The 12454-nt window shown below is 36.5% G+C and overlaps 1 protein-coding gene across 5 annotated transcripts in view; it reads right to left on the bottom strand.

Moving 5' to 3' along the window:
- Window positions 1–12454, bottom strand: part of NKAIN2 (sodium/potassium transporting ATPase interacting 2) — a 1000598-nt gene that overhangs the window by 168123 nt on the left and 820021 nt on the right. The window lies entirely within an intron of this gene.

The raw sequence follows: 12454 nt of genomic DNA, 5'->3' as shown, positions 1-12454 counted from the left end.
TTTCCTCAACATGCAGTGAAAAGCACTGCCCCATAAGTCATAAAGTAGAAACTTGATTGATCGACGAGGATTCAGAAGCAGGCATAATTTAGCAAAACCAAGTCTGGGCTTTTTTCCAGAAAACTTCCTTTAATATGTTAGAAAGGTGAAGGAGAGGGAAGCAGTTCTCACATTCAACACTGTTGGATACCACTTTGGCAGGAATTTATTTTGTGCCCAATATTTTAAAAAATCATCATCTTAATGATGCAGGTGAAAATAATAGAGGAAACTTAGTTTCGTGGCTCACAGGATGTAATTTCCTCTATTAGCTAGAGGCATGCATCACCGCAGATTTGAAATTCCTTCATCTCACCTCTCTGAATCTCAGAGCAATATCTATAAGCCCCACCAAAGAGTGTTAATGAGCCACAAAAAGATGGCCAATAGACTTTTCTCCTTCAGACTAAGAATCTAGTTAGTAATAGAGAAGTTAAGGATGACATTCGAGTTCACCTCTTAGATATTCAGACCAGTTTCTCTTTTTAAAATGTGTCCATTGTCAAGAAAAAGCTAAACAGTACATGGTTGTTGGTGGCCAATCCAATATCAAAGGTAACTGTCCCTCTCTGTACTTAAAATGACCTCAATTTGTAACTACCTGGATTGCTTCCAGAGTCATCCATGATTTAATTATATTTATCCCAGCTCACCTAGAAGAACTCAAAATGAAATGGTGACTTTGGTTTGTGAGGTCAGGATCAATAGCCATTAAAAGAATGAGAAGATTTTTAAATCTAGGGAAAAAGCAAGTACTTAAAATACCCCTTGCATTAGCCTCAAAATTCTGGGTTCTCAGACAATGCAGATATGGTGGCATTTTATCATGATGCGTTATGCAGCTTTAATGCCCGGAAAGGTAGGAGTTAATGCAAGAGTTGATTGTCAGTTAGAAAAAGAGCTAAAAGTTCAGCTTTCAGAGTATTTTGGACTTGCATGGCACATTTAGAGAGGCAGACAGATCCTGAAGGAGGACTGAAATAGATGAAAGCTATAAGATAAGAAGAAAATTCAATGTAAGCCAAGTGTATGAGTTTCTCTAATCATGTCATTGGCATCATGTAAATGCCAGACACCATTTATATACAGCTTAGATATAGCAGATGTTGGCATTTAAGTATAGGTTGGTTGAGAGAAAAATTGCCCTTGAATGAAAGAGGAAGTTTACTGGCAGAGAAAAATGATTTTCTCAGTTAACAGTTATAACCCCAATAATAGAATTGTTTTCAACCAGAGGTTGCAGGGTGGGAAAGGGGGAGAGATATAATGATACTTCAATTCCAATCTAAAAAAGAAAAAAAAATCAGCTTCAGTTGAAATTGCAGGATGTGTGGGTTGTATACATAGAACCTTCTCCTCCCTCTCTTCTAAACCTCAAGGCTTCATGTTAAATGGAACAAATCACATCCTTCGTGGTTCTGCTCTGTTTGGTACAGCTGCTTGCTGCAGGTGGTGCCCTAAAAATATATTGTTTGTTTATTTTGCGATATAGCAGTCTGCAGAGTGGTACCTAACAGGGCACCAGCTCCCTTCTCTTTCTGTCAGTGAACCAAACGATGAAAGACGGAGACCACCGCCAATCCTAGCATGAAAAGGCCCCGATAAGAGGCACAGGTTGTGCTCGAGGCTCAGCTTCTGATAAGTTCCATTTTCTTTGGATTCATGAAGCAAAGCTGACAAGCAGACTATCTGTCATCAGAGCCTCTGACTGGATCTCAGCGAAGCCAAGCCGAGCAGCAAACTGCCTTTGTTGGGAGAATCAGAGTCCTTCTCTAGAGATTAATAACTGTAAGCATATGGGGCTTAAAGGGATGAAGACTCTGTAAGGGATCCCAGAAAGAAAAGAAACGTGAAGATTCCTCTCAAGTAAATGTTCACGCAGATATATTGAAATAGAGCTCTCAGTAATTTTTTAGTTTATCACTTCAATGTTCAGATAATTTTTCCAGCCACACTGGCGGGGTGCTCACCAGTTAACCCTGTTTACCTCACAGAGTTGTTGACACAGCACGGTAACTAACACATGAAATTGTTTTATACGCTATAAGGACAATGACGTTGCACAAAATTACATTTTCATTGATATGATTCTAAGGTTCCTCTAGCTCAGTCCCAGATTAAGTACCACAGCAACTCTTAAAGCTTTGAAGACCAGAAGTTTGAACCAAAAAAGTAAAAAAGTACACCACATGGCTAAGGCATTCTAATGCAGACCTCAGACTCACAATGAAAGGACAACAGAGGAGTGGCTAAGCACATTTTCTCATTAAGTTTTGGCCACTCCTTTACCATCTTTTTAGTATTCAGCCTCCTTTGACAACTTGTTTCGAGCCTAATTTGTAAGCAACACATACGTTCCCAAATTTGTGAACTAAGCACATTGCTGAAAATGAATACCAGAACAACTGTTGAGTCACTGACATGGAAATTTTTTTGTACCTCACCGTATAATTTTACTTAAAATTGATTTTCATTGTAATTGATACAGTAGATTAGGACTAAATCAACCTAAACATGATATGTAACTAAGAGAATGGTATGAAATTACAACAAATATCATTTGTAAAATTTAGAAATTAGAAAAAAGAGAGAGAATCTGCCTGTAATTCTGCGATGAAGAAAGAAATCAATAGAGTTATGGAAAATGGGTAGGAAAAATGAAGATAAATCACTGGAAGACACTGCATGGTTGGGGTAAAAGAAACAATTTGTATTTATAAAGTTGCTGATAAGAAACTGATTAAACTTAAGAGCTGGAGAGACTAAGAATCAATAAGGAGAAGAGAGCAAGCTGGACATTTCAGAATAAAAGAAGAGATAAAGAAAATCAAAATATCCTTGGAGTCATGAGACTTTCTAATTTAGTCCTTGGCGTTGCAGCCATATTTGCAATTAGCATTAACCAAAATCATCATGTGACAGGTAGCTACCTTTTTAGGTATAATAACATATAATACTATGAATAAAGTTAAGAGGAAATTACAAATGACAGGCATATGTGTAAAAAGTCATGGTCTAACCCTAACCTTTCCCTCTTTTTATGGTGATCTAATTGCATTGGTTAAAAGCAGCTAACCAGTTCTTTAGAATATTCTCTATAGCCAAGTCTAACTTTATTTAGACAATACAGATGGACAAGCTTGATTGTTTGAAGCAAAACAGGAACACTAAACAAACATCACAGCCTTCACTAATAACATTGTGACTTTGCCATCAAATGTAGAAAGAGCCATTTTGTATGGCTTGTCTGGAAACTTCTGTAAATCTTATGTTTTTGTAAAATATTTTTTTTGTTATTCTAAAAAAAAAAAAGTTGTGGTCTTGACTCTCAGGGAATTTACCAATGGATTGAGAATCACAACAAAGGTCAGAGAGGAACAAATGACAGAGCCTGGACAAAAGCAACCATGATGCCATGAGGATAGGAAGAGGCAAGAGGAGAGTGAAGACCAGAAATCATATTTTCAGTTGTTTAGAAGAATGTGTGGGTTGAGAATAGTAGAGTTTAAACTCCTATTTATAGGATTGGTAAACACAAAAGGTGCAGGAGGAACATTACAGATGGCCCTTTTTCTCCTATGTAAACACTATTTAGCTTAAGTGTGTCTGCCCATAGTTTTATTCTTTTTTACTCAAGTATAACATGCTAAACAATAAATCATACCTCATATTATAGCTGTCATTATCAATCATCTTTACATCCTTCCTTTGAGAATGCCTTGTTATTATTTGAAAACACTTACACATTCCCCTATTATTATTCTACCACTGTGTTTAAAAGTTCTAGTGAAAAGGAAATAGCCATCAAAGACTTATTTCTTAAAAACTTTTTATCATAATAAATGATCATGACTGGAAAGACATCCTAAAAGATAATAATATTATATATTACAAAGGCAGAGGGTAACTCTTTGTTCAAGGCCAATAGCTTGTCATGTTTGAAAAATTTCTCTATTTTAGTATATTTACATATACTTATTTTTCTGAAATAACTTCTGATTTAATATACCTTATGATTTATTCTGAGCTAAGTTTATAATTGTAAGATTAAATATAAGAAATGGGATTGTACATGATTCACTGCACAATTTCAGACAATGAAACTTAAATCTCGTATTATTAAAGAAAACCTAATCCTTGGTAATTTGTTGCAGTTTATAATCCTCACTACCATCTTAAATAAACTGGTATTTTTATTCCATGGTGTGTCTAAGCATTCTCATAGATCAAGTGATATTATGCTTCAGGGGTATGAAAGTGCTTCAAACATTACATAGAAAAGCAGTTATTGCACACTGATGATAATGGTTGATATGGGATAAAGCTTGCCCCTGTGTAGGTTAGTGTGTTGGTACACTAAATAGTATCACACTGGCTTTAAGAATCACAGTTGTATCTGGGGAGTGAGTAAACTTAGTAAGATTTAGTTCATTTTTGCCTATCACTGTGACTTTGTTCGAAAAAATAATATTCTCAATAAGCAGTGGAAGATACTGTGCTAAGGAGAGAATAAATAACACAGTCTTCATTGTTTTCAGGCAATTTCTTAAGAATTATCTCATTTAGTTCATAATTACAAAATAGTTTATTATACAGCTGGGTATAAGAGTTAAGGATTGTTATTCCCATACTGAATATTTTACTTTATATTTCTTACGTTCATGTAGGGAATATCAAAGAATATTAAAAGCAAAAAAGTCTTAGACTTAATCTGACTTTAGAGGCTATTCAAGTTCTTACACTCTGCTTGTTCATTGACTCACAGAACTATTTGCCAATTTACAACAGCACCTTTCAGAAATAAAGCAAAACACAAAAGACCACGATAACTGATTACTTGGGGTTTATTTTTTTTACCAAAATTGATTGACAGTTGTGGATAAGACATGTGGGTGCTATACTCTGAGTGACAGTGTTGTAATGGCTTTATTACTGTCTAGAGGAATTGAGAGTAGATTAGAAAGTTAAACAGGTACCCTTTTCAGAAGTATCAGTACATTTTAATACTTTTTACTATTTAGGAATATACCCAGCTTGGGTTCTAAAATTAATTTGTGAAATACTGTTTATATGTTTTTTAGCCCTCAATTGTGACATGAAATGTCCTTTCCTGATCTGTTTACTGCTTTCATTCTCCTATTTCAGTAACTTTGTCGTTGGAAAAATCCCTTGTTCACAACTGTGATTTGGTTCTTCTTCCCATATTTTTGTAAGTATTTGTATAAAATATTCTGATGTTACAGTAGGACAAATCATATTTATTTCATCTCTTGAGTTACCACCTTTTGACAAGTAGGTCTATGTCTCTAAATATCCAGGAGAACTAGAGTTGGAGCAGTGTGTGTAACATTTGAAGCCAAGCAGCAAAGCTGTTCACCATCTTGGGAGCTAGGAAAGAAACAAAGTGCTTGTTATTCTGTCCACTTCTATATTCTGTCTATATTCTGTCCTGGCAGGAAGTAATTCTATCTTAAGAAGAAAACTGTTGTAGAGTCATGGATGTTGGACTAGGAATCAGAAGACTCAGTTTTCAGTTTGGGCTCTACACTAACTCCCTCTGGTGCAGAGATATGGCAGACAAAGGGTAAGTTCACAGATTCAGTACTTGATCACAGGCTAGACCCTGCAGGACTTGGAAGGAAAATGCCTCTCAAGTCACTTCCCGGAGCTGATGGAGCAACTGGAGCTATGGTACCATTTTGGTATTATAGAATCGTGTTTGTTTGTTTGTTTGTTTGTTTTTACCAAATGCTATGTGTTTCTGAGCAATTCAGGATAATAGAGGGATCAGTAGTGAAAAGAAAGGAAAGACACTGATATTTCTGGTGAAAATTTTCAAAATGACACCCACCTAGGTCCTACCTCAAGTCTTAAGGGTACAGAATTTCCAGAAGTAGGTCATGTTCATGGTAATCCTTTAAACAAGTGAATAAGTAATTTCTATTCTCAGCCAGCATTAAAAACCACTGTTTTAGAGTAATTTAATGCTTAAATGCCATTAAGCTTTTCCACTCCCATACATCCTGGAAGAATTTTTAAGAATTCATTTGAAAACTGTGTACATTTGAAATTGATGCTTGATATTTTTCATTGTTAGTTTTTAAAAAAAATTTTTAAAAATGCATTTTATTTTTTTAAAGTAATTTCTATCCCAACATGGGGCTCGAACTCATGACCCTGAGATCAAGAGTCCCATGCTCTACTGACTAAGCCAGTCAGACACCTTCTCATTATTACTTTAAATAGTTGCTATTTAAATAGGGCTATTTATTTTGGCATATTATAAATATTATCTTTTACTATCTTTTAAAGAGACATATTAGTCTTTGAAATCCAAACAATGAAATTTGAGTACCACTGTGATTTGAAATTCACTTTCTTTCATTTAAAAACATATATCCCTAAATGTGAGACAAGAATCCATCAAAATCCTAGAGGAGAACATAGGCAATAACCTCTTTGACATCGGCCACAATGACTTCTTTCAACTCATGTCTATAAAGGCAAGGGAAACAAAAGCAAAAATGAACTTTTGGGACTTCATCAAGATCAAACCTTCTGCACAGCAAAGGAAACAGTCAAGAAAACTAAGAGGCAAGACAAGGAATGGGAGAAGATATTTGCAAATGACATTACAGATAACGTGCTGGTATCCAAGATCTATAAAGAACTTGTCAAACTCAACACCCAAAAAACAAATAATTCTGTCAAGAAATGGGCAGAAGACATGAACAGACACTTCTCCAAAGAAGACATATAAATGGTTAATGGACACATGGAAAAAGTGTTCATCATCACTAGCCGTCAGGGAAATACAAATCAAAGTCACAGTGAGATACCACCTTACATCACTTAAAATGGCAAAAATCAACAAGGCAGGAAACTAGTGGTGAGGATGTGGAGAAAGGGGAACCCTTTTACGTTACTGGTGGGAATGCAAGCTGGTACAACTACTCAGGAAAACAGTATGGAGGTTCCTCAAAATGTTAAAAATAGAGCTACCCTACAACTCAGCAATTGCACTACTAGGTATTTACCACAAAGATACAGACATAGCGAAAAGAAGAAGCATATGCACCCTCATGTTCATAGCAGCAATGTCCACGATAGCCAAACTGTGGAAGAAGCCAAGATGCCCTTCAACAGACGAATGGATAAAGAAGATGTGGTCCATATATACAATGGAATATTAGCCATCAGAAAGGATGAATACCTATCATTCACATGAATATGGATGGAACTGGAGGGGATTATGCTAAGTGAAATAAGTCAAGCAGAGAAAGAAAATTATCATATAGTTTCACTCATATGTGGAACATAAGGAATAGCGTGGAAGATCACAGGAGAAGGGAGGGAAAACTGAATGGGAAGAAATCAGAGAGGGAGACGAACTGAGAGAGTCTGGACTCTGGGAACCAAACTGAGGGTTATAGGAGGGAGGGGGATGGGTATTAAGGACAGCATATGTGGTGTTGAGCACTGGGTGTTATATGCAACTAATGAATCACTGAACACTACATCAAAAAATAACTATGCTGGCTAATTGAACATAGTAATAAAAAATAAAATAAAATAAAATAAATATGTTACAAAAACAAACAAACAAACAAACAAACATGCATCCCTTCAAAACGACGCAAGTTCACAACTCAGGTTTACTATTTACCACTTTAATAGCAATATTGTAAGCTGTATTAAAATCAGGAACCAAATCTTTGACCACCAAATCTTTGTTTTCGAATATGTCCTTCCAGATTAAAGAAGGCATCAAAGTGCAGTGTGAGCAATAAGGCAACTCATTTTCATCTGTGCACCATGTGGTCAGCAACACCCAAAGAAGTATTCCTGCCATTCTCAGCACCATCCCAAATTAACTTGGGTAAAGGCTTTCGAAGTCTTGAAAATTTCTCACCAATGGTATTCCTAGATAAGTCTTAACAAGTCAAACTTAAAATTTGTATCATTAACTGGGAATAATTGGAAACATCTGTAGCTCCATCCATGTGAAGGCACATGTTTTATCTTCAAAACTTTTTTTTACCACAATCTGTCAAACATGATTTCTATTATTTTATGCACTCTAAAAAAACCCAAAGTTTTCCAAATAGGGAATAAATAATGACTGAAGGATGAACTTGACAGTGATCCTGTTTTTAGCAATGATCAGTGCAGCAGGTATTAGACTTTTTCTAGTCATTTATGATGTTCCTGCTAATTTGCATATGGTTTCTAAACCAATTTTAATAGTTGCGGAAGATAGTAAGTTTATTAACATTTTTACCAGTACCTTCTGCTGGTATCTTAAAAATACCAATCATCAATCTGCCAGTCATCAATCAATGAACCTAGAAGTGTGTTGGAAGTAAAGGAAATAAAGGAAAATGAAACCCAGCAATCTGGGTTGCAGCAGCTTAGCTTAAATTTAGAGTTATTGGTCCTCTGGAGGTAACAAGAAAAAAGAAGAATTAAGTATTTGCTTCTGTTTTTTTTTTTTTTTTTCTTTTTTTTCCCCAATGTATTATTTGAAACTGTAACATATATTTTAAAATATAAAGTTACTTCAATACTGCTATAAATATTTTTCCTTAAAGCTTCATTTATTTACATTTCCTTGTAAAACATCCTCCACGTTCATCGTGTTGGTCACAGGAAGTGCGGTATAATGTGTGCCTAACAATCAGGAGGCACACTCACCTCCATTCCCCTCACCCATGGCAGACATGGCTAATCAACCACGGCATTCTTTGCCACTGAAGAACTCTGAATCTGGGGGACTCAGGAATCCATTTCCAACCAACAGCTGCTGGCATACAGGCTGCCGTCTACTTCCTGTCCTTGGTACCAGAGGAAAACTTCGGTCACACCCTCCCTATCTGCTAGCTAAGACATCTTGGGAAAGGCATTTAACCTATTTTGTAGCCCTCACAGGACTGTTACACAAATCAAAAGATTTAATTCCTGTGAACACATTTTGTAAACCAAGCAGTTGCAATCACAGGTTGTTTGAAGAAATCGGCTTAATTCTTTTGTAATGCGAACAACACCATCTCTGTAGTTGAGCTCCTCCCTGGCTCTTCCCATACATATTTATTTGATCTATTTTGTGAGTGTTTTTTTTTTCTTTTTTTTTCTTTTGGTTTTATTAAAGCTGTGCACACTTGTACTCCTTATGAATGCGATATCTGATACTAACTAGAAGAAAATGCTGCTGAAGGAGAAGGCTAGAAGTCTCACACCTGGCTCATCATCACGGTGTTCTGGCAGTCCTCTCTGCTCGGCTGGAGGCTGTGTGATTAATAGCCCCTCTTCCCAATTATGTGGATATTATACTCATCTTCCTTTGGCTGTAGATGGAAGATATCTTATGTATGTGCGATGCAAATGTGGGCTTTGTGAATACTAATTTCCAAATCAGCTAGGAGTTGATTGGCAGAAAGCTGAACAACAGGGCGACAGGATTGCCAGGGGTCAGGAATCTGTGAAAGAAAGGCTGAATGAAGTTGGAGGAAATGAGCTAGAGAAATTTGGAATGTGTCAAGAGCAGTAGCTGGGAGAGCAGCAGTTTGGGAAAGCAGATCTAAGCCAGACATCCTGGAAGAGAGGGCAGCTTCAAAGATTGGTGGGAGCAAGGAGAAGCAGGGGTTTAGTTGACTTTCCAGAACACGGGGTAGAGTTAAGAAGACAACGGTATGCCACAAACTGTACAAACTATATTCTCTGTCTACCACATCCCCAAAATGCACATATTTGCACCTGGTTTGAATCCTAATGAACCTCATCCTATTTTTGATTGTGACATTGTCAAGGTCAGGGATCCTGTCATTTGTTTTTCAGGATGCCAGCAGGGAACAAGCACTCAGAAAGTATTCACTGAACCCAGCTGAATGAAATGTTGGATTGTCTGGGGGGTTATTTGGGTAACATGAAAAGGGAAGGAGCAGAAATCCAAGACACCATGTCATCTCTTAATCACGACAGCAGAAGCGATCAGAATGCCTATAGGAAGATCTAGTTGGAAGGCTTCCAATTAGTAAATTATTCATGGTAAATCCCATTTTGGTTTCCATTCTAAAACCTTAGTTAAGATATGCTAGGTTTTCTGTACAGCAGATGCTTTCAGCCTGAGGCTGGCTAGACAACAGCAAGCCTAAAGACAGAAAGGGATTTGAAAATTCTCCAAGTAACTGGCTTGGTACACTGTTGCTAACTGATTCTCAGATGATCCACAGCCGGTATCGCCAAAGAAAAATGCTGGGTGGAAGGACAGGTGGAAAGGGGAGATGTAAAGATACCACATCCTGTGATGGTTTGTTCAAGCTATTTCTTACTCAAACAGGGGCAATGTAGACAGCAGTGAGAGCCAGTCACTTGAATTATCAGTCACATCTGCTTTTAGGGACATTCCTTCCATCTTCTTTTCACTCCAGCCACTTTTACAGATGATTTTACCTTGGGCAGTATGTCAGCCTCATGTCCATTATGTTTTTGTTTTTGCTTTTGTTTTTGTTTTTTTTAGCAAATACCTGTGTGCTAAAATTTTATGTAGGTATAATAAATCTATGAATATAGTTTATACATACACACATTAATTCAACTCTTTAAATCAGTGACACATAACTATCCATGCACATAAGCTATATCCTTACAGCATCTTTGAGGCATAAATGGAAGTCTTCCAAAATGTGTGGGTCCAGTAATAACGGGACCTCCAGAGAGGATGTTTTATCTAAAACCCCTCTCTAACACATTATCTGTTCCCAAATACCAGAAACATTTTATTTTTCCTTTATGAGAATGAATACTTCATCTAAATGGATTTTAAATAATGAAATGACTTTTCCCATCCCATCAAATTTAACTTATTTTTATTTCACGATAATTAAAATGAACAGTTTTAGAGTTTCAGAGTATTGTAGAAGGGTGTATTTATTAAGAAATGTCTCAGGTTGCACATATTCAAGGGAGATCACTCAATGTTTTAGCCAAAACATAATTCAAATATTCTGGAAATAATTTACAATGATCTCCCAAAATTCACATTCTCCCTTCTCCTTGGCCATTTTGCAGTTGGGTAGGACTGTGTGACTAGTTCTAGACAATGAACTGTGAACAATGAGCTTCTCTTCCCAAAGAGAAACATTTTTGTGCCAGTGGAGATACTCCAGATCTATCTATGCTCTCTGGCATGGCAACCCATGATGACTGAGATGGTGGCTTCTTCACCAACCTTGTTTTTTTAGTGGCGGTGATTGGCAGAACCTTCTACTGATCCGTAAGAATTAACATTTATGGTTTTAGTCACAATGATTTGGTAATGTTTACTAGCACAGAATACTCAGCCTACTATAATTTAAGTGTGTGTATGTGTATGCATGTGTGTGTGTATCTATATATTTATTTTAAAAATCTAATCAATATATATTTGATATATATAATCTAATACATATACATTCATATGGTTTTATTAATTCCAGAAGAATTTTATGTGATTGAATTTGAGGCTATTCTATCCAGCACATTTTATGTCTTGTTATTTAAAAATTGTTGAGTTAACATCATTCTCAAAATAACTAACTGAAGAAAGACTCAAAAAGCAGATTCTAGAGGTGTCTGGGTAGCTCAGTCATTAAGTGTCTGCATTTGGCTCACGTTGTGATCTCAGGGTCCTTGGATTGAGCCCTGCATCTGTCTCCTTGCTCCGTGGAAAGCCTGCTTCTCCTTCTCCCACTCCCCCTGCTTGTGCTCCCTCTCTTGCTGTCTCTCTGTCAAATAAATAAATAAAGTCTTAAAAAAAAAAAGCAGATTCTATTTGCATTATTTGTCATCAACAATTTTAAGGCTATGTACAGCAGTTTTAGATCTACATGGAGTCTAAGAAAGATATGTAGATCTGTACATATAGGCTATGTAAGAAATAATTGGAAACATGTATAATTAAAAATTTCCGTTATAATTCCTATAAAATTATGCATTTAGGCTTAGTAAAAGTCTTTCTTAAGAAAAGGATATATTTGTTTCACATTGTCACAGTGATACAACACAAAATAATATATATGTATTTTAAGATTTATTTATTAGAGAGGGAGAGAGAGCTCATGATTCAGGGGAGGGGCAGAGGGAGAGGGAAAGAGAGAATACCCAGCCGACTCCTTGCTTAGCAGGGAGCCTTACGCGGTGCTCAATCCTATGACCCCAAGATCATGACCTGAGTTGAAATCAAGAGTGGGATGCTCAACTGACTGAGCCACCCAGGAACCCCCAAAATAATATGTTTTATATAACAGACATATATTATACGAATATGCTCTAGAAATACTGTATACAAATACGGAGGAATCCTTTATAACTCTTACTGCCCCCTGCTGGGGGGTTTCTTTTTCAGTTTAATACAATATAAATGGAGGCATGACAGTCC

Source organism: Lontra canadensis, unplaced genomic scaffold (assembly GCF_010015895.1).
Source record: "Lontra canadensis isolate GAN:19392208 unplaced genomic scaffold, GSC_riverotter_1.0 scaffold23, whole genome shotgun sequence".
Classification (NCBI taxonomy): domain Eukaryota; kingdom Metazoa; phylum Chordata; class Mammalia; order Carnivora; family Mustelidae; genus Lontra; species Lontra canadensis.
The sequence above is the reverse complement of the archived record's forward strand: the minus strand, read 5'-3'. Positions and strand labels throughout refer to the sequence as shown.